Raw genomic sequence first — 18,761 nt, forward strand, 5'->3', positions numbered from 1 at the left:
GGCGAGAGGTCAAATTAATCATACAAGATCGCACCCAAACACAATCCCAGCCTACCGAAGCGACCACGCTATACGGCCACATCAGCCAACCATTTAGCGTGTGCTTAATGAAGTCGAAAGGATTGCCTTTCCCCGGCAGAGATTATAAAGTCCACACATTTTCAGGTTCAGTAAACAGTGATTGCCAAGCTGTCATCAGTAAAAAAAATCCCTCCGTCAGGGCAAAGGAAGACGAGTTGGACGTCACGGGCCCGCACAGACTGGACGGCGTGCGGCATTTTTTGGCCTGCCATTACAGCGTAACGGATGGTTGGGGCGGGGGGGGAGGGTGGGTGCAGACACAGTCAACCGAGTGCAAAATCAGCTCTGGATGTGAAATGGGGGTCTTCATTAACCCATTAAGACCTGGAACTGTGTCATTTTTAGATTTGAGCTAAAAAAGCATTATTTTACACTTTGGGCTATTCAAAAATAGCAGATCTACAAGCTCATAACGCGGCACTCGGTGCCGCGCTATGAGCTTGTAGATCTGCTATTTTTGAAAAATCGTGAAAATGTGTGCAAATCTTCTGAATATATATATTTCTAAAGCGAACATTTTGAACTCATATCTTTGCTTCTGGGGGTCCCTGGAACAAAATATTTTGATGGGGGTCCGCGGCCAAATACATATAATTTTGGGGGTCCTTGACACGAAAAAAATTGAGCACCACTGATATAGAAACATACGTTTTTCAGAATACTGTTGAGATTTAGGAGACATGTAGAATCGGCTTCAGGTCTCAATGGGTTAAAAACACAATTATGGCTCCGGCAAGCGTTCTCGTCTGCCATTTTACCTTTGGCAGTCATCAATCAAAGGCCCACTTCGCATTCACGAAGCGCCTCACGCCCCATAATGGCAGCACTTACCTCACAACATTAACGGAACATTTTGACAAGTATCGATCTCCTTTTTGAGCTCATCATCTGGTGTGCATAAGGTAAAGCAAGAATAGGACGGCTGGCTGCTGGATGGTGTTGTTCTGCTGCTGCTTACAGCCCCTGCAGACCCCATTGTGGATATAGGGGCCTGGATGAGGCCTGTATACCGTTAACCAGGTACAAGCCTATATACGCACCATCTTCCATCGAATCTAAACCTATTTATGGACTGCCATTATCTGGCGATATATAAAACGTATTTATTCTACAAGCAAGGCTATTCACGCAGCGTAGGTCTCGGAAGGTCACGGCGGGGTCTGACACAATGATTCATAAGCCACAATTAAAGGGTTCCCTACACCTTAATTAACATTGATTGGCCGCCAGCTAATCAATCGCCCCCAGTGAGAGACAAGCGAAAAGGGCCCCATCTCATTTCAAGCTGGCCTCCTTAATGAGATATGGTCTGACGCGCGGCTCCCATCCCGGTTTTATGGGTTCACGACCCCTCGGTTCCAGCAGCTACCGCCCCCCCCCCCCCCCCCCCCCTACCCCCCGCCTCCAATCCCCCCGCGCGCCATTCACTCACCCAGATTACGGGGGGCGAGAACCCCGGTCAGCAAAACCTGTCCGAGTAGGCCTGTCCCATCCTATGAAGAGTTAATTCCTCAGCAGTAAAATGCCAGTCAAATAAATAAGGGGGCCGATCGTATGAAGCTGGGAAACAATTATAGCGGCTCCCCTCCTTATCTCGAGATCCCCCTTCTTTCCTTTCACTGCCCTCCTCTCTGGTTTATTCTATTTAGGGGTCGGGGGCTTTGTAATCGCCTGGGCGACGACTGGAGTTAAGATGGAGTGTCAGATGGAATTAGAAAAGCGAGGTCAATCGAAGGGATGTAAACTGGCGAGAGGTGGCGGCTGTGTCGCCCCATATGTTGACGTGAGCCTGCACACCGACGCACAGACACACACCCGCATGTGTGTGCATGCACACTTGTTTACAGCATAAAAATGTCAGGTACAGTCCAGCAGTGATGTATGGATGCATAACTGATTGATGATGATTAATTAGACATACCTCTCTCTTGCTTAATACATGTCACTACCCTTTATCGTAATGGTTCAGTAGTCTATTTCCGAAAAATGTTATACAAACATTTTTATCACAAATCTTATGACCCCCATCTTTTCAGATGGGGGTCTGCAGCCAAATGTCTTTCTTTAATTATTAAACAACAGTGCTAGATGAGTTTGAGTAAAGGTCTCATGGGGGATTTGAATCTCAGTTCGTAATAACTTCCTTTTGAGGGATTAAACATCAGCATGGGGCGCACTCTTAATCCCAGCCTTAACATCTATCTTGACCCATATTCAAAATCCCTTTAGCATTACTGTGCATTTTGCTCAGTGCATACAGTGGGCACATACCGGCTTCCCTTTAGCATGCTTAAAGGCATGCATGTAGTGTGCAGTGATAATAATTTAAATAAAAATAAAAGAGGAAAAATAATTACTATTAAATGAATTAATTGCTAATCAATTGCAGAGTAGGAGGGAATCAATAGCAGGAGCTGCTGCTCACACCATGTGCCACTAATACTTTGCAATTACCAATTAGGGGGTAATCAAGATTTCATCAAGCACTTGGCTCTGACGGAGCCCTTTGAACTGAGGGGAGAGGGAAATGGGTTCGCCTGGAATGGCTGAATCAAATATGTTAATTAATAATTGGCCCACGTGGCTAGGACACTGTGCCATGGGCGCAGAGTGACAGAGGGCAATCAGGAGCCTGTGCCAGCAAAAATATTTATCTGGCTTTGCTGGCAGCGGTAAATCAGTGGGGAATTACAGAAGTGAAAAGAAAAATGATGATAAGAGTAAACTGGTGGTAAACTCTGTCCTTTCACTGAGACAGTTATTTAAAATGCATTTGGAATAATTACAGGCGTAAGTAACTTTCTGTAACCTTTCAAATCCTTACTACAGTATGTTGCTCGAGGCTTAGATTCTGAGCAGCGTAGTAAATACAAAAAATATGTATTAAGTAAATTCAGTCCATTCCAGTCAGTTGCTATAGAGTCTTTGTACAGTAACAGGGGTTTCTGCGTCTCTCCTCTTTAGTAAACAGAAAATAAATGTTCAAGTCAGGTCATACATCATTTTTAACCAATCAGGAGAGAGAACTCATACGTTCACAACCAGTAGTTGATGATAATTGCGAAATATGACCATCTTTGTTGTTCCCCACCCACACCCTATAGTCTTGCCTGCATCATTGCCCCCCGTTTCCTCCTGTTCCCTGCGTCTGGCGTTTGTTATAACTGGCAGATTACAGCTCAGACTGCCAGCTGACGTGGGGAGATGTGGCACAAAGGCACCAGAGCTCCATGTAAGCACAAACTGTAATCACTATAATCGCCGGCTGAGCCCACCGCTGCCACCGATGACAATAAGTGGGTTGAGTCCTTTCAGTCTGCTGACCGTCCACACAGACAGACACAGGCAAAAAGAGGGAAAAAAAGAGAAAAGAAAAAGCCAGCCGTGTTTTCTGTGACAGGGACGGCAGCAGCCGCTGTCGAAAGGCGGGCGTATTCTGTCCACAACCGGGCCCGGTAATAAAAGAGAATTGGTGTGCACACAGCGGCGTAGCCCTTTCAGCACTCGATGGGCTGATTTATATCAGAACAGATAAGTGCCCGCCGTTTGGACGGAACGGAAGGACCGGCGCCAATTGAAATAAAAAATAAAATAAATGGTTGTGGGACAAAATATCCTTGTGGCGCAGCCAGACGCCGTTTGCCGAAATCTCCCTCCGGCATTCAGAATGGATTTGAGTGATCTCTCACAGACGACCCCCCCCCCCCCTCAAGGAAAATTTGCCTGGAGTTAGTCAAATAAGAAGAGCTGGCATCCTCCTGTGGGGACCTGGGTGAACTTCTAACACAGTTCACATTCTAGTCTGAGAGGAAACGCTCCCTGAGCAGCCAATTCTCCATTTGGTTTCACTTATAGGAAGCAAACATGTCCTGAGTGCCCTCCTAGATGTGTGAAAGAATCCCCCCCCCCCCCCCCCTCTCTCCCCCGTACCCCTCCTCTATCTCTCTCAATCTCTCTCTCTCTCTCTCTCTCTCTCTGTTCCCCAAGTCTTACCAAGTAGTTTGTTTTTATTAGTTTGCTTCAAATGGCGAGGTGAGAAAAGGATGTGCTGTGTGCTTTAGAGACTTAGAGTGGAGCTTGCAGTCTTGTCCAACTTTAGCCTGGGCTCTGTGTGTGTGTGTGTGTGTGTGTGTGTGTGTGTGTGTGTGTGTGTGTGTGTGTGTGTGTGTGTGTGTGTGTGTGTGTGTGTGTGTGTGTGTGTGTGTGTGTGTGTGGCAGGGGGGGGGGGTCAATGGGATGAGTACACATCGTGTTAGTAGTTTGTATTTCTCTGCGTGGGAGGGAGGGAGAAAGTGACGGACAGGTCAATATTCCGGTCCCTCTGTCGGGACCCATTAAACTTTAGTGATGTTCTCTGCCGCCCACTGCAGGCCTCATTCATTATGTTTAGCAGCTGTGCAACACTGAATCCATCTTTTCTCATTCTGCCCGTCTCTTGCTCTGGCACACAAAAACATAAAAACATAAAAAAATAAATACCTTTTCCCCCCTAAAAGACTACCCTACTTTTTTGTACAACCGTGGCACAGAAGAATTGCAAAAGAATTGCAGATCTACGAGCTAACACTTTCATACAATGGAAATAGGCGATCTACAAGGTCACTGGTGCTGTGGAATACATCTCCATAACCTTGAGGAAACATTGGTATGTCGTTTTGTCTTTGTCTGATGTTTTTAAAAATCTGCTGCGAACAGGTTAGAGAGCTGCCAGATTTCAGGTTTAAATCGTACCAGTGGGGAAGATGAGAATGAAACGCTAGTCCTTGCAAATAGCAACGCGCTTTATCACCTAATGTGTAGCAGTTATGGTGATAACTGTTGAACAAGAGCTTGTGACTAAATAATAGCTACATTGGGAACCATTGGAACACAGGTAAAAAAAAAAAATCAATTTCCAGTTTTGTTCATGCAAGGTTTCCACCCGACAGTAATGAAATACAAGATGGTGGAACATCCTGTTCTTTAGCAAACCCCCATGATCTCCATCAAAACATGTCATCGCTGCTACTTTTCAGGAAATGGACAAAATAACCTGCGTTTTAATGGATCCAATATAGTTATTATTCAGGCAAAAGCTCTTGTTAATACTTTTCATTAGTTAAATGCTTATAAAAAACACAGGCAGACAGTCTTAACCACTTTCAACCTGGCGTCTCGATTTTTTGCTACTTTTTGTCAAATGACAAAGCATAAAATAGAGCATTAAGTTATGGGGGGGGGGCATAAAAAGATCAAATATGGAAATACAAGGTTTCTGCTCGACAGCAACGATGTTCAAAACAATGACTGCTTTTTAGTGTGGCTGCTTCATGGAGATAGCAATTATCAGCTTAGGTTCCACTATAATCTGTTTGTGTGTACACTGACAATAGTTGGTTAAATATGCTGTGTCAAGGTTAAAGCTGGTTAAGACTTGTTTAAGTATAATTTATCCTCTGTATGCGTCACTCATTTGATGTTCCCAGTGTTGATATAAACAAATTAACTGCAAAAGTAATAACCAATAAACCATAAAATGCCACATGCGTGCGTCTGATGCTTGCAAATTGCTAGTCTATATGAAACCCTTTAAAACAACATTCAAGCTAATATTAATGTGAACTCCTATTTATTTATTCATTAGCATTTTTGATTAATTGCAGTAATATTATACAGATTGATATTCTTTTAATTTATAAAATGCATCACCATAACTGCTACACATTATAGGGGATAAAGTGTGTTGCTATTTGTAAGGACTAGTTTCATTCTGTAGAGAGGTGTCAGGTGATTTGTAGACCTGGCTTCCTATAGTGTGTATAGTTTCAATGTACAGATTATTATAGATTATAGATTATTTTTATACTATACTGTTTAGATTGATGATAGGTTACCTGCCTATCTACCTATGATCCTAGATGACTATTTCTATGCATTTGATGTATTACCTCAGGTTTTCCTTGCTTACTGTAAATCGCTCTGGATTAAGTCTGCTTAATGCCTAAATTGTAAATTGTAATTCTCATCTCCCCTACTGGTACCATTTAAACCTGAAATATCGCAGCTCTCTAACCTGAAGCAGCGGAATTTGAAACCACCGGACAAAGACATGGCCCATATAGCACAATCACAAACCAAAGTTTCCTCAAGGATATGGATATTTATTCCACACCACCAGGTAAACATCAACCTACACACATACAGTATACAGTAGAGACATATCCAGTCCAACATCAACCTACACACATATACAGTAGATGCATATCCAGTCCATGGTCCATTAATGTGGATGGATGGACACACACACACACACACACACACACACACACACACACACACACACACACACAAAATTGATAAAAAATACGAATATATCATGGCTTCCATGAATCCGCTCATTTATCACAGAAATCCCTAGTCTTCATCACCTTACAGCTGCTGACATGTTTTCATTATCCATTTGTACCCAAACGGCACAAAGGGAGGCTCAATGAAGATTAAAAAGCCTAGAAACAGATAGATGGGGAATGAATGTAAACAACATAAATATAAAGAGTTGAGTTGTGGGCGTTGAGGATTTAAAGTGCATTGCTGAAGGGGGCTCACTGTTCTCAAGTGCTTAAACTCCCATGGTGCATGCACAAATGCATGCGCACACACATCCGTGCACGTGTAAGTGTGCATGCACAAACACACACGCACGCATCCTTTAGCCCATGAATGATTCATGTGGATTGTCACCGCAGAGATCATGATGATTGCATATTAAAGATGACAATAAGCTATATCGCTGACTCTGCGGTTTGGGATGGAATCAGCTAAACGGCGGAAAAGCGCAGTTGCAAACACATCAAGTGGTATCTAACGATTATGCAGACACTATACGGTACATGTGAAAAAAAACCTGATCTGCCTTCCGTTTTTCTATGGGATTAGATACGTGGAACTAGTGGGCACAAATGTAGACACGACGGCTGCTCAATTCTGAAAGACAAATGGAGTGCGTGTGACTTTGAATGACACCACACACACACACACACACACACACACACACACACACACACACACACACATACACACAGACGCATTAGAAAAGAGCAACAGCATCATTAGAAGCGGTCAGGGACTAAGGTCACGAACACAGTCCCTGACAGCTTCCCCTTGATTACATAAATTGAGCAGCTCGAACTCACTTTTTTTTTCATTCCTTTCCTCCAAGTATAATCCCTCTTAGACATCAACACAGATTAGTGGCTTTCATAGACGTTTTGGCTATACACAATCCCCCCATCTCTCCAAGTGTTGTATTTAGAAGATAAGCTGCATTTCATCCTGAGGCAACAGCACGTCAAACAAAGCAAAGAACGACAAGGACATAAAGTGGACTCGAGTAGTCATTTAGACCACATTGACTTCTTGAGTGTTTGCATTCTTCTACTTCAGACCTTCTGGACGGATGGCAACATATGGAGCTGTGTAGTGGGGCCCTTTTGTCATGGCAAAAGTCCAAGACATTGAAGTCGAGGAAACGCTCAGACTGATAAACATATGCATTTTCTCCCTCGCTCTCTCTCTCTGTTTGCAAGAGTGGGCACTTTCTCCAAGGCGATGACTGAAACCATATTTTGGAATGGAACACAGGGATTGGCCTGGTTTATAGCTCAACGTGATGGATGAGACAAATATAGCCGATGCTCTAAACATCTCTCCCACTCTGAATTGTTCCATTTGTGTCGTTCTCCGCTTATTGAGTCCTGCTAGAACGTATGGCTCATGATTGGTTTTATGGTCTGTGCGGTCTTTGTGTATTTTATACCATCACTAAGTAAACCCTCCCAAGAAGTCCTCCAGGAACACACGATAGCCATCTCTAGACTTTTTGAACTTGCAATGAACTTTTAGAGTAATGGCCATATTTTCGCTGGTGCCTTACCCATTATCCATAAACTTCTTTGCCATTTTTTACTCTTTTTAAAAACCTTTTCTAATAGTTCAACTAGCCGATCTTCATCGACACGTTGTGAACTTGTAGATTTGAACTATTTGAAAAGGCTTTTAAAAATAGCAAAAAATGGCAAAGAGGTTTAGGGATAATGGGTAAGGCACCGGCAAAAATAGTCTCAACTGCTGTCTAGGTGTTCAGCAACGATGACAGAAACAACAAGACATGGTAAAAAATGTTTCACGCACAGCATAGACATTCACTTTGGGTTTTAAGATGAAATGAAGGAGAAAAAAAGAATAACTTTGAGTTTCTCAAACCCTTCTGGCTATAGGTCTGTCAGGGAAAACTTGATATTAAGAAAGGCACCACAGGGGATGTATTGTACACTTTCACTAACAGAACCTTAAAGGAGACATCCGGTCATTTTAAGTGTTATGTTTGATGTGTGTCAAATCACTTACCAACGTAGAAATGAAAATCGCGTTACTCCACAGATCCCCCTATCGACCCCCACCGTTGGCATTATAGGAGTCGCCAGGATAGCAGCAATTCGCCTATTTTAACAAATGTAAAGTCTGTTTTTTCTCCTAGTACTCATTGTGGAGTCCCATGATAACCTAACAGGCGCTAAAACTCCCGACAAGCTAACGGCTAATAACAGAACGAGCTAACGCTGGGGCTGCTTATCTCTCTGCATGGCAGCCCCAGGTTGCCAGGTCGGGAGAGAAACCAGCAACCAGCATTAGCTCGTTCTGTTATTAGCCGTTAGCTTGTCGGGAGTTTTAGCGCCTGTTACGTTATCATGGGACTCAACAATGAGTACTAGAAGCAAAAAAACAGACTTTTGGGGGATAGGGGGATCTGTGGAGTAACGCGATTTTCATTTCTACGTTGGTAAGTGATTTGACACACATCAAACATAACACTTAAAATGACCGGATGTCTCCTTTAAGAAGAGTCCACTCTGCCAATATACGTAAAATCTTTTATATTAGGGATTGTATACTACATGGCAACAACATAGGTCCAAGAATATTAAAGGAATAGTTTTATTTTCTACTGTATATTTGGTGTTCAGGGTTCTTGTCAAATAGCAAAAAAAAATGCTTTTAAATTGCCATACAGTCACTGAGAAATGACCACAGGAGGCTTGTTGCAAAGAAGGACACAAGAACAATGATGAATGTATTAAATTAAACCATAGTTTGTATATAATCTCCACCATTGCATTTATCTCTCTTTTACATTTCCATGGCCATTATTCTAAATCAAACTAAAAATGTGAGAACATTCATGTTCTTCTTCGGAGACAAATCAACAAAACCCCATCACTCTGTAACCATAGATCTAATACCATGATCCTATAATAAAAACGACATTATGAGATCATATAATTACAGTTCAGTTCCTTCAAACCTTTCAAATTACCTAAAACAAACTATTTAAAGAGAGTAGAACTCTCAACATAATGACTAATCTTTCTGGACGTGTGCCAGACAGGGTCATTCACTAGATCCTTTCATATAATCAGTACCAAGTAAAGAGATTATTGAGTCTCTTGGCCATATAACAAGTATTCTTGTCTTTTGAAAACAGCCATCAGCTTTATTTTCCAAAGGGCAATGATAAACCCATGAAAATATCACCCATCTCTTAATACAGAGTGTTCATTATAAATACTCAGGAGTTAACTGTTATGTAGATAATACTTTATTTTCCATCATCGACCTCGAAGAGATTTGCCTTTAACCCATTAAGACCTGGAACGCATCCGTGTCACTTTAGATTTCTTTGCCTATTCAAAAATAGCAGACATACAAGCTCATAGCGCGGCACCGAGTGCCGCGCTATGAGCTTGTAGATCTGCTATTTTTTTTTAAATCTCGAAAAACATATTTTTAGATTTTTTTCAAAAAAACATTTTTAAGTATCGCCTCAGGTCTTAATGGGTTAAAAGAAACCGTGCTTCTCATTAGACAGCAAGTGGCACTATTTTGTTTAAACTTCATAATCATTTTGACTTCAGAAAATGTTTATTCTTAATGTCCAAGAGTGCTGGAGTTGTCTGTATTAAAAACAATCTCCACTACCCACACATAGTGTACACAAACACACAGGATCATCCGCAGCCGAATGCAGCCCCATATCCAGTCTTGAAACTCCCATAAATAATGCATTATTGACACCCTATTTCCGTGCTCAGACCGAATCTACAGTACTGCTATTGTTTATTGGAATAATGTTGCCTTTTAGATTCAAATTACTATCGTTATCCCTTGTGCCGCGGCAATAATTAGAAAGCGAGAAAGCTACAACACACAGAGCCGTATGTAAATGATGTCTTCTTACATGCACAGCGATAGGATTCATACAGCATGATATATACACCCTGCTAATTAACCCTTTAAGACCTGAGGCGATTCTTCTAAAAATCTAAATCCTAACAGTTTTTTGAAAAAAATCAGGAAAATGTTTTTTCAAGATTTTTCAAAATTAGCAGATCTACAAGCTCGTAGTGCGGCACTCGGTGCCGCGCTATGAGCTTGTAGATCTGCTATTTTTGAATAGCCAAAAGAAATCTTAAAATGAGACGCAGATGCATCCCCGGTCTTAATGGGTTAAAACACAGTCATGAGAGAAGTCCTGTCAATATATCCACTCAGGACTCTACCCACATTATAGATGAGATATTCATTCAAAACAATAGAGAGCAACATAGATTACTCTCAGGGGGGAGTGGGGCTGACAACTGAGAACCTGTGAGATATATCGCCCAATCGTTTCCTCGGGGGGCGGTCGTTTCCCTGGATTTTGATAGAGTGATGAATGTGGAAGATGTCTCAGAGGTGACTGCCCTATCTCAAGTCCTGTGACAGTCTAGAAACTGTAAACAGCCAACGATTAATTTTAGACCATTTTGAACTGGGGTTGGTTTAGTTCGGAAGGGGATACTCCCTAATGTGATCAATTTCTATTATAATTTCTATTATCCTTTTCGGAAATAATCTGCTCACATTTCAGAACACTCTGGTCATAGAATGCTCTGATATCAGTTCATAATGAACAGTCAGAAGAGATACTCTTTAACTAACGTTGCCATATTTTGGGGCTTTTTCTGCCTTTATTGATAGGAAAGTAGGCTGACAGGAAATGGGGAGAGGGGGGGTGACACACAGCAAAGGTCGTCGGGATCGGGAGTCGAACCAGCGACACACTGTCAAACTGGATTACCAGCATATATGGTATGCGCCTGGACCACTAGGCCAGTGTGCGCCCCACATTTTCCTCTTTTAACCGGTTCTTTTCCAGACAAATTTAGAACCGGTTCGGAGAACTTCCAATGAAAATTTCTTGTTCCTTGAACTAGGAACCTCAGTCAGCGTGTCAACAAGTTGGAAGATGCAGATATGATATATACAATGGCGAAAGCAAGCAAATAAAATAAAAAATGAACAAAAACAAAACAGTGCAGTGGTCTAGTTAGTTTGATAGTTAAAGCTGTGTCTTTGTTTGGTTGCACCATGTAAGATTCATCTTAGTTAGATGGTGTAAAGTACACACTAACCAAAATGTTGTTACATAACATTACCTGTTGTCAAATTACATGAACAGAATATCAGTCTGGGACAACGTTGTTGCCTACCATCACCACAAATTGTGGCTTCACATTTTATTAACAATCAACTGGCTATTCGGGTCGGACTGTTTGGTTACATTTGTTCAGCAGGTTGCATCATCATTGTATTTTACCACTCAGGGAATAAAGTATTGTTGTCAATCACTGTAGTGTTGTTATTTTATGACAGTAGGTTACAACCTTAATCGCACAGGGATATATTATGTTGTGCAGAGACAAAAAAAATTTCTCTGCCCAGGTCAGTAATCCTCATTTCCACGAAAGTGCGAGTATAATGTATGTCATATACATTTCTGACGTAAACCAGCAGCTCCTCCTCATCATCCAAGTTATACAAACAACATGTGCGTGTGTTTCTAACAGAAATCTGCCTCTAATGCACTTAAGATATTCTGTACATATCCATACATAACTGATTGACAGCTTAAATATTACAATATGCATTATCTTTCAAATAGTATTAACGACTGAATCCCCCCCCAGGATAAATACATAATTGGTCTATCCATCTGTAGGCTGTAGACATCAATGCCCTCCATTAATGGCGTGACTACAATGGTTCCGCTTACAACTGGTGGAAACGTGGGCCCGGGTTTGCTAGACAGCGCCACGGTTCCAAGAATCCTGAACGGATCCGGTGCCGCATGGAGCTAAAGTTATTTTGGTGGAAAAGGGGCCTCTGTGTTGAATACTGTCTAGAGTACCAAACAAGCTGCAACCATTGCATTTTGCAATGACTTCCTCCTCCATTGTCCAGATGCTCGGGACAAGCCAGCCTGTCCCCTGGAGCAGTCAGTGTGCACTCTGAGTGCTCCCAGAGCGAAATGCTCTCTACATTTTCGAACGGCAACAATCTAAATGTCCCTGTGAAACTGGTGCGTTCATGTATTTAATTTGCCCCCGCCCCAACAAAAAGTGTAACTTTTTTGTTTCTTTTGTGTTTTTATTCTGTACCTATAATGGGTTTGATGGGAAATATGCGCCGGTAATTTTGCATCATTTATTCATCACGCCCCCAGTGTAGTAAGACCTTTAATCCCTTTAATCAGGGACCTGTAGAGTAATGTTTTAAAAAGAGCAACATGCAAACAGCATCAACGAATATCACTTGTGGCATGCAAATATATTTTAATAACAGTCACACAGTCATCCGGACTATTAATTTACACTTACAGAGTTATATTAACACTCCAGTATTTACTGTAAGAATAATCATTTAGAAAAACACAATTAATGCAGAATATATATGTAAATTAAGTTAAAATAAATCTAACCCGCTGACACTGAAATGAACCACAGATGCACAACAAGGCTCTTCTGTTGAAAAAAAATAAATGAATAAAATAAAACAGAATCATTTTAATATCTGTCAGTGAGGATGAGCTTTTAATTCCTGTGTGTGTCTCATGTAAATTGTGTCGCCCACAGTGTCTCTCCAGGTGCCTACAAATAAGGGGAGATGGCGGGATTGAAATGTGCAATATCCCCCATGCATCGATTTATTTGGTAGGGGAGGCTCATTCACTTGGGCCTGCCTGTCCAATGATTTACGATTTGCAGGATGAATTTTTCTATTCTTGCCGATAAATGATGCGCCGGGCTCCCTATCTTCCTGCCGACGCTTGATTTATCCCGCCAGGCCTGCGGGACTGTCACACAGCAGCTCCAGTTTAACCCATTGAGACCTGGAAGTGTGTCATTTTTAGATTTGAGCTAAACAGCATTATTTTACACTTTGGGCTATTCAAAAATAGCAGATATACAAGCTCATAGCACGGCACCGAGTGCCGCGCTACGAGCTTGTAGATCTGCTATTTTTGAAAAATCGTGAAAATGTGTGCAAATCTTTGAATATATATATTTTTAAAGCGAACATTTTTAACAATATTAATAATAATAATAATATTTGCTTCTGGGGGTCCCTGGAACAAAATATTTTGATGGGGGTCCGCGGCCAAATACATATCATTTTGGGGGTCCTTGACATGAAAAGGATTGAGCACCACTGATATAGAAACATATGTTTTTCAGAAAACTGTTGAGATTTAGGAGACCGTTGTAGAACCGGCTTCAGGTCTCAATGGGTTAAGCTAAGCCTCATTCCAGCGGGACACTGTAAAGGTGGGGGATTGCATTGTGTTTTTCATAAGCGGGGTCAGGTGAATGTATTAGCGTGTCACATCTCGAGGGGAAACGATAATTTGACATGCAAGGTGTGAAGTGGTATCTGTTTTTTTTCTTTCCCGGCCATGCGCACGCGCGTGTGTGTACGTGTGTGCCTGCGCATGTATCATGGCATTATGACTCGAATTGAACTGCTGCGTGTTATGTGTGGTCACCGGCATCGCCGCAGGAGAAGACTTGTGCACACGCACGCTTTCAATATACTTTTCTAACGGCACAGAGGAATCCATCTTGGGAGGATTCCATTGAAGGTCCCCAGGGATGCTGACCGGGGTTAGCTTTCTGAAACCCTTCCCCGTTGAGATGCTAAGCCCCATCTCAAGAGCTCCTCTTCAAGCCTAGAGATTCCACAGCTATAGGCACTCAATGGTGCCACCACTGTGACAGGCTTCACAATGCGGGTAGGGGGGTAGGAGAGATACAGAAATGCCATTCGTTTGACTTTTCAAAGCGTCGAGTCGCGTTTGTTACGCACAAAGAGCAGCCGCCTGCTGCCGGTTTGGAGTCGAGGGAGCGCTGTGGGGATGCACAGTGACAACACAAAGATTCTAATCCCAGCCCGGGGCTATTATTCCGAGGTCCATCCCCACAATGCCATTTTTGGAGGAATCCAGCCAAAGATTCAACTACTGTGCTCAAGTGAATAATATTCGTTTACGGATGAAAAAAAAACTAAAAACTAAAAAAAACAACCGCATTATATTAAACTGTACCCGAAAAGAAAATCTCTAAAGCCATTATATCATTACAGCACCCCAACCCCTCAGCCTGCCATGTCTTGTTCACTCACTCGCACGCACACACACACACACACACACACACACACACACACACACACGCACACACACACACACACACACACACACGCACACACACGCACACACACACATTAAAGTGCGTGTAGGTCTGCCTTTAAGCTCAGATTTTTCATTTCCAGTTGCTGTCGCCATGGTAACTCCCAATGTCCGACTTGGGCGTGTGTGTACTTCTAGCACTTTCCTCTTTCAAAGGCCTCCCCACAACCAGCAAGCCACGGACAAAAACGCATTCCTTCACCAACAGTCACCCCGAGAAGCTGGCTTTTAGTGGCTCTTTAGCAGCTAATTACTTTGTGCCAACAAAGAGGAGATGGAAGCCATTTCTAATAACACCCCCACTAATAGTATATCTGTATGAGCCACAAGAGAGGGAAAAAAATCCCTTTGGGCGGTGCCCTCTCATAATTCTTAAAGAAAAATAGCACAATAAAAGCAACGTTTAAGTATTTATTCCTTCCTTTCTTTCTTTTTTTAAGCAGCCACTTGAAAGCCCTGCAAATTTATGTGCTCACGTCAACGCTGTCTAAGACTCAAAATGGCTGCCTTTTGTTATCGTGACGGGAAGGCCTTTACTTCTCTTGGCAAAGCCACCAAGCAACAATCAAATATTCCCGTGTTGACAGATCGATGGGAGCCACCTCCTGACCCCCCTCATTCACATCTCAATAATGAAAGGCGAGAGGGGGGTTACAACTAACCTTGGTGTTCGATACCGAGTGTGGGGTCAGGCGTCAATATAGCTCGGCAAGGGTCCAGCCCTGCATTGGCATGCAGGAAATCACCCCGGGTCTTAAGGAACTGCCTGCAAGGGATCCGCGGTCGGGATTAAAAGCTTGGGCCAGCCTGAGCGCTGCTGTCTCCGAGCCGTCGATTTACCCAAGGGTCCCTCACTCACTGTGCGTACCTTTAGTGTGAGGGGAAAGTAATTCACTGGCCATGAAGGTCTTAATTCACCCAACAAGACATACTTGTTATGTGGGGTGTGAGTGCTGGAAAAGGCTTTAAAGGAGTTGAGAGGGCTGGATTAGGTCCAGCGGGACTTCCGGTAACCAATTAAAATATGGATTTATTTATTAATTTCATATTTAATATATAATCTATATTGTATTTTTGTGGTGGCTTTACTGCACAGTACTGTACATGAGTTAGCCAAAAGCAGCTGCAAAAAAGTTGCTTCAGGCCGAGGTCTGAAATTAATCAGTGTCACTACAAAGAGCAAAAAAACATTCTTTTTTACTTGTGTACTATGTTCAAGAATATATACCACTTTATCATAATGCATGCTAAAATGTCCTCGTAGTTCATCATTTCTCTGCAACTTTAACCACTTAAGCCTAACACCGCCATACAATGGAAATAGGCGATCGATCTACAAGCTCACAACACGTTGCATCGCGATGCGTTGTGAACTTGTAGATCGGCGTATGTTTGCCTAACAACACTGGCATACGATGTGTTGAAAATTCTGAAAAATAACCTAGGCCTACTGTATATGATTATTTTAAACTACAACGACCTGCCCAAAATAGGTACGGCAGGGTTAATGTGGTTAAATATGATTAATTACATAAAAACAAAAAATTATTTGCAGCTTTGACAGACCAGAGAGGTTCTAGAGAGGTGAACAGCTAAGGACAAGGGAAGCAGGGACAGTGACAGAGCTCTCTTGCTTCTCTCTCTCCTGCTGCGCTGGCACAGGTGACAAGGCGGTCCTTGTATCGTTGCTGCTCACCCCATGCGGCAGCAATGCCCCGTCAAATTTGTCAAGCGTGGCCAGGATGTCCTTTTAACCCTCCCCGATACACAAAAATGCCTCTCGAGATACTGCTCAAGTACTGGAGGGATGAGAGTGCAAAATGGGGGGGAAAAGGACAGAGTCTGTCATTATGTCTTGGTGGTTTTCGCTCGGCTTGTTTCATGACATTACCGTTACATATATTTAGCATAATCCTTCCATATGACTACACCGACTGGAAAATAGTTTTTGGTGACGCAACTTCTTGTAGAGCAGTTTACACTGCGCACAAGACGTTAGCTTTAATTTGTGCAGTTACTGTATATGCAATCAAGTGCAACAAAATATGTTTTGTTCTCGCTAATCTCTAGTTATGAGGGTCCTTGAAATTAAAAGGTTTGAGAACAAATACACTTATAGATGCGGTTAAAAATACGCGGCCACTTCCTATTAGATGCAAACGTAGCAACTTCCTGTCTTTTATTCATGTGCCATGAGGAAGAAAGCACTGTGCCGAACTAGAAGGTTCCCAGCTCGATTCCGGACTCCCCCAGAGTTGGTGTCAAAGTGTCCTTGAGCAAGACACTGAACCCCTAATTGCTCCCAGTGAGCAGGTTGGTGCCCTGCATTTTTTTTATGGTGTTTTCATCAGTATGGGAGACAATTATTGTACTGCTTAGCACACCTAGTGACTGCACTTCGCAACGGAACAGATAAATGTCTATGTAAACACCCACATTTGGGTGTTTTAGAGCATTGGTTCTCAAAGTGGGTCCGGGGACCCCCAGGGGTACTTGAGGAGGTACCAGGGGGTCCCCAGCTAAATGATGGATAGGAACCAAATGAACCCTTATGGGTCTGTAACTCTGAAAGCGTACAAATGGAACCAAATGGACCCTAACGGGTCCATTTGGTTCCATTTGTACACTCTCAGAGTTAAATTAACATTGATTTTACAATATGAATTGGGGTCCCAGAGATAGAAATGCCATTAAATGGGGTCCGCAGCCTAATGCATGTCAAACTGGGGGTCATTGAAATTAAAGTGGTTGAGAATCACTGCTAGAGCCTTAAAAATCTTCTCTTATGGGGGGGTCCCTGGCATATCTTTTCAAATGGGGGTCCGCGGGCTAGTAAGTGTCAATTTGGGGGTCCTTGACATGAAAAAGTTTGAGAAGCACTGTTTTAGAGATACTTCTTGAGACTCGGGGCACCCATCTTTAAACCGGGACAATCCCGGCCAAACGTATTCTAGCAGTCTATCGTAGTCTATCGTAGTGTTCTTTGTTGCGGCCTATGGTATGTTAGGGGGAATGCTAACAAAGTGGAGAAGATGAAGAGTAAAGGCCTTAGCTCTGCAGTTGGAGTTAACACACACACACAGAGGGGAGGATGAGGAGGAAGGTGAACACCATCCTGATGAACACCACTTCTATGAAGTTGTCACTGTCGGACAGAAACCTTGTACCTCCATATGTAAACTTTGTATTTTGTTTCGTCAATTAACGTCCTACTTCCTTATACTACTGTGTTGCACAAAAATAGAAGATCTACATGCTCACAACGCGTCGCGATGCAACGCGTTGTGAGCTTGTAGATCGTCTATTTAAACTATTTTCTTTTTCTTTCTTTTCTAATAATAAAAAAGTAACCGTTTTGGACAAACAAGGTTTCCGCCGGACAGCGACAAATTGCTAGTGGGGAACAGGGAGAACATTCCTCCACAGATGAATCTTCCCCCCACAAGAAACAAAGCTTCTTGGTCAGTCCTTTGTAGCCATTAAGCTCCACGACCAAGCCTGGTCGAGGTCAAGGTGATCTTTGTTGTTACGTATTGTATACGTCTTGTGAACAGGTACATGAGAGCAATTCCTTTTTGTCCAGCTCCTCAGACATTGTAGCAACATAAAACAATAAAATGATTAGGAGAAAAAAAATGAAACATCCATCCATCTATAGTATATACGTCTGTGTGTGTGTGTGTGTGTGTGTGTGTGTGTGTGTGTGTGTGTGTGTGTGTGTGTGTGTGTGTGTGTGTGTGTGTGTGTGTGTGTGTGTACAATACAAAAGCAGCAGTACACCAATGTTCCCATACAATATATCACCCCCATATGACCCCCATATGTTCCGTCTGGCTGACACCGTACATATATCAGCCTCATATCCGCTGGTAATAGTCTGAACACACCGTATATCCATTCAGAGGTAATAGATGTATGTTCAAATTTACGGGTTACAGATTGTACATTATATTTACTATGCTATTACTAACTAGCGAAGTTACGCATCAATGACAGGAACCATCCCTCCTATTAGGTGTCTACGGAGACAGGTAGTTGGGCTGGGAAATGAACCGAAAATACATATCGAAAGTATTTGTCA

The 18,761-nt window shown here is 42.5% G+C and overlaps 1 protein-coding gene across 1 annotated transcript in view; it reads right to left on the minus strand.

Annotated features, from left to right (window-relative positions):
• The window catches only part of LOC311034620 (adhesion G protein-coupled receptor L3), a gene marked incomplete at its 3' end in the record, with an annotated part of 245,238 nt that overhangs the window by 173,136 nt on the left and 53,341 nt on the right, over window positions 1-18,761 (minus strand). The gene's annotated exons all lie outside the window — the stretch shown is intronic.

Source organism: Gymnoscopelus microlampas (genome assembly GCF_963454915.1).
Source record: "Gymnoscopelus microlampas genome assembly, chromosome: 19".
Classification (NCBI taxonomy): domain Eukaryota; kingdom Metazoa; phylum Chordata; class Actinopteri; order Myctophiformes; family Myctophidae; genus Gymnoscopelus; species Gymnoscopelus microlampas.